This window comes from Neomonachus schauinslandi, chromosome 11 (genome assembly GCF_002201575.2).
Source record: "Neomonachus schauinslandi chromosome 11, ASM220157v2, whole genome shotgun sequence".
NCBI classification, from domain to species: Eukaryota; Metazoa; Chordata; class Mammalia; order Carnivora; family Phocidae; genus Neomonachus; species Neomonachus schauinslandi.
This window is the reverse complement of record NC_058413.1, coordinates 104,472,345-104,476,562: the sequence shown is the minus strand read 5'-3', so window position 1 is coordinate 104,476,562 and position 4,218 is coordinate 104,472,345. Positions and strand designations below refer to the sequence as shown.

Genomic DNA, 4,218 nt, shown 5'->3' with positions numbered 1-4,218 from the left:
TTCTCTGCGGGCACAACTTTGGAAGGAGGCTAAAAGCTCTTAATGGAAGTGAGTATGTATGAGGCTTTTATTTATGATGCATCTATTCTAGATAGTAGAAAGAGAAATCAAACATGATGCCTGCCTTCCAGGGCCTTGCTGTCTAATGATGGAGTTGTGTTTGTAGGTAAATAACTTCAGGACTGTGATAAATGTTATAACAGAGGTATGCCCAGGTCTTTGGGTTAGTAAATTCCACAGACTGCTTCTCTCTCTCTCATGTACAGTGCAGCTAAAGAGGGTTCCTGGCTTGTCACTATTGAAGTAGCAACTTACTATGGGTCTGGGAAGGACATTAGCCTTCTTAAATTCTCCTTGGGTTCTGTTTCTAGTGAATTAATTCCTAGATGGTGGTGGAGAACTAAGAGGCAACTTGCTATTGTTAGCAAAGAATGACAGATGTGGAGATAATTTTGAATTGTGTTAATGTTGTGAGACACAAATGAGCTCCTGTTGACGTAATACTTGATTTAAATAATGGATTACTATGTATTACATTTCAGTGTCCTTGCTGGAAAGCTCAGTCTAAGAGCAAGAGGTGCTTGTGAGATCTGATACTATCATAATCCCAAGAGTTTGCTTTTTTCCCCTCGCATTGAAGAAGGAAAAAAAGTCAGTTTCTTTGGATTGTCTAATCAAATTCCTGAGAATAAAAGCACTACACGTGAGGTACCTGCTGAGCCGAGGACAGGCAAGCGGGCTGCTCGGAGGACATGGGAGGAGAGGGCTGGGCTGGCCAAGGGCAGCGAAGATGCTCAACTTCTGTGCCACCCCCAACTGTGTGTGGAAGAGCATTCAGACCTGCCCTTCCTCAGGTTCCTGCAGAACCCTGCCAGATGCCAGAAGTGGGTGGATAATTGTAGCGAGAGCAAACTTAGATGATAAAATGACTGATCAAGTAAATAAACATTATAGATGATATACCAAACACTTAGAGACCTCTGTGATCTTTAGAACTAGTCCTTATAGGACAGTTCTTCAATCTAATATTTATTAGTTTTAGAGAGAGGGTGGGGGAGGGGCAGAGGGAGAAGAGAATCTCAAGCAGACTCCCTGCCGAGGGGAGAGCTAGACGAGGGGCTCAGTATCACAACCCAAGATTCACATGACCTGAGCTGAAATCAAGTCAGGTCACTTAACTGACTGAGTCACCCAGGCTCCCATAGGACTGTTCTTTAAGATAAAGCAATATCAGAGGTATCGGCTCTTACCAGACACCTGAACAACTCACAGAGTAGACACAGAAAATGACTAAAAGAATTGGGTGAAGATGAAATCAGGACACTGAAACAGAAAACAAAAACAAAAACAAAAACAAACAACTTATGAAACTTCTAAACAGGAACAGAAACAAAGAAATAATAGCAATGCTCAGAACCCTAGTGCAGAAGAAAGGGGCCAAGAATAGGATGAAGACATTACCTTTAACCCTTGAAGAAAAGGAAAACAAAGAATACTCAAAATCTTTATTTGGAATTTTGATTCTTCTGGGAAACCAAAACTTACCTACCTCTGGATGGACATGTGGCTGATGAAATTCCAGAAGTTGTCTGCTCCTGATAGTTTTGCAGCCCTGCTGGGGTGCCAGATGGATTCAGGTGAAGAGGTGCTGAGGAAGCTCTCTGCGACCCCAGCAGGGAAGAGCTACACAGGTGCTAGACATCTGTGAGAGCTACATTCGGGAAGAAACCCTCAGGGACGGGAGAGACCCTCCCTTGATTTCCATGATGGCTGACCGTGTAGTGGGTATCGCAGAGGAAGAGCACCTGCCTGTGTTGGCGAGGCTTGTCGACAAATCCATAACCTGGGGGAGGAATCTGTGGGCTTCCTACCTTATGAAGCTGGTGCAGGAATTTCAGCTTTGCCATTTCACGCTATGATAACTGAGAAGTGGGGATTAAACATGGATATTGTCATAGCCAGGCTTACATTGTGCCTGGTGGATTTTCTTCCAAAATTGAAGTTGTTGCCTGTAGATTTTTAGAGAAATACTCCCAAGCTATCTACATACTCTGCTCTTCCTGTGCCTTAAGTATGTGGTTGGCAAAAGCAAGGTCTGTTACGGGATATCTGTTGCATTGCATTAGAAACAATTGACAAAATTCGTTGTTGTTGTTGTTGTTTGTTCCAATCAATCATCACACCTGCTTTTAGAGCATGGCAATGTAATTTCTGTCCTCTTTGAGAACAGTGAAGAAAGGGGCAATGAACAGAAGGAAATTGGCCATCCTCAGCAGACAGTCAGGAATGATGCTTTTGAAATTTTCGTGACCTCCTACAAGCACTTGCTTTATGTTTAGATAGTAGAGTGACACAAATACTAGATGGAATAGCTGTGGCTGTCCAAGTATTTGTGCTCTGTAGTGCACTAACACACTTTGATTTCATTGTTACCATTGTTGTTCTCGAACGTGTTCTATCTTTTACAAGAGCTTTTGGGAAAAATCTCCAAGGGCAAACCTCTGATATCCTCTTTGCAGCCAGTCATTTGACTGCAATGCTTTGTTCACTAAATGAATTGATGGAACATATTGAAGTTTATCATAAATTTTGGTTTGCGGAAGCCACAAATTTGGTACCCAAGCTTGGTATTCAGATGAAACTCCCTGAGAATGTCTACATGTAGAGCCCAGCAAGGCAACCTGGAATCTCAGCTAATGTCTGAGAGTTCCTAAGGAAACTCTAAGTGTTCTAACAGTGGGGCACACTGTTCAGGAACTGAAAGAGAGAGTCTCAGAACAGCACCTGAAAGCTCTTAAATGCTTATCCCTGGTGCCCTCAGTCATGGGACAGATCCCATTTAATACACTGGAGGAGCACCGTGCTGATGCATACAGAGGTGACTTACCCAGTCCCAGCACACTCTCAGCTCAGTCGTCTGTTAAAGAATCAGGTGGGAACACAAAGGGGAAGATACAGTTTCCATCCACTATTTATGAAGCCCTCCATCTGCCAGACATCAATTTTCTTCCCTAATGTTTGTGCATTGCTGAAGGTCCTATGCATTTCTGTGATGAGGGTTGAGAATGAATGCTATGAAAATAAGTCAAAGTGTCTCAAAGCGTACCTGACGAACACTTTGACAGGCCAAAGGTGAGGTAACTTGGCTTTGCTTAACATAAGTTTTGACGTAAAACATGACCTGAATTTAATAATGGTGGACACATATATCAAACTCAGTACAGCTAAGTCAGAGCTTCCCACAGATAATTCTGAAACCATTGAGACTACCTAAGAGACTTTAAACATAAGCTTTCTCTTCTATTTGATATTTGAAAAAATATGAAAGAAATTTCAAAACAGCTTCCAGAAAAAAGCTGTAAGTGTATGTAGGCCCTTTAATAACAGAATATCTTGACCTAAGGCCTCTCATTGAGGACACTGGCCATTGATAATTGCCTTTAATGGCCCCTGTTTGAACTTTCCCACTTGGAAGACCTAACTTTTTCCAGAAGATAGCATTAACAGTACCACATCACACTTCTGCAAGATCTCTGCTAATGGCACTTTGGAATTGTGTTAGTTGTCATTTTAGATATAAAATTTATTTTTATTTTTTTAAGATTTTATTTATTTGAGAGAGACAGAGAGAGAGTAAGAACATGAACAGGGGGCAGAGGCAGAGGGAGAAGTAGACTCCCTGCTGGGCAGAGAGCCTGACATGGGCTCGATCCCAAGACCCTGAGACCATGACCTGAACTGAAGGCAGATGCCCAACTGACTGAGCCACCCAGGCACCCCTAGGCATAAGGTTTATTATCACTGTAGATCCAATTGCTGGGTATTGGGTTATCAATTCTTTGAAGAAATGAATTTCGAGGAGGTGTGGGAAGGAGGAATACCTTTTATAAAATATTATAACAAGGTTCACTACTGACCTCTGAATAGTATTTAATATTTATATAAATATAAATATTTAATATTTAAGTATGTTGTTAAATATCTGTAATAGACAGTTTAAGGGAATTACCAGACAGTGAGAGAAACACGTGAGCTCCCCAAACAAGAATCTCAGAGTAGGTTTTTGTTTTTATCAGATGAACTTAAACAAGTTACAGTTAAAGTTTGAATGGAACAGCCTGCTTTTGTTGTTGGTCCACATCTAGTTGCTGCTGTTAACATTCTTTTGTTGAGGTTATATCTTCATAAGCTTTGCAGCAGGTGTAAGTTGAACACTTC

At 41.5% G+C, this 4,218-nt stretch overlaps 1 pseudogene; it reads left to right on the top strand.

Annotated features, from left to right (window-relative positions):
• Positions 1–790: 790 nt before the first annotated feature.
• LOC110586337 lies at positions 791–3,274 on the top strand (annotated as a pseudogene).
• Positions 3,275–4,218: the final 944 nt, after the last annotated feature.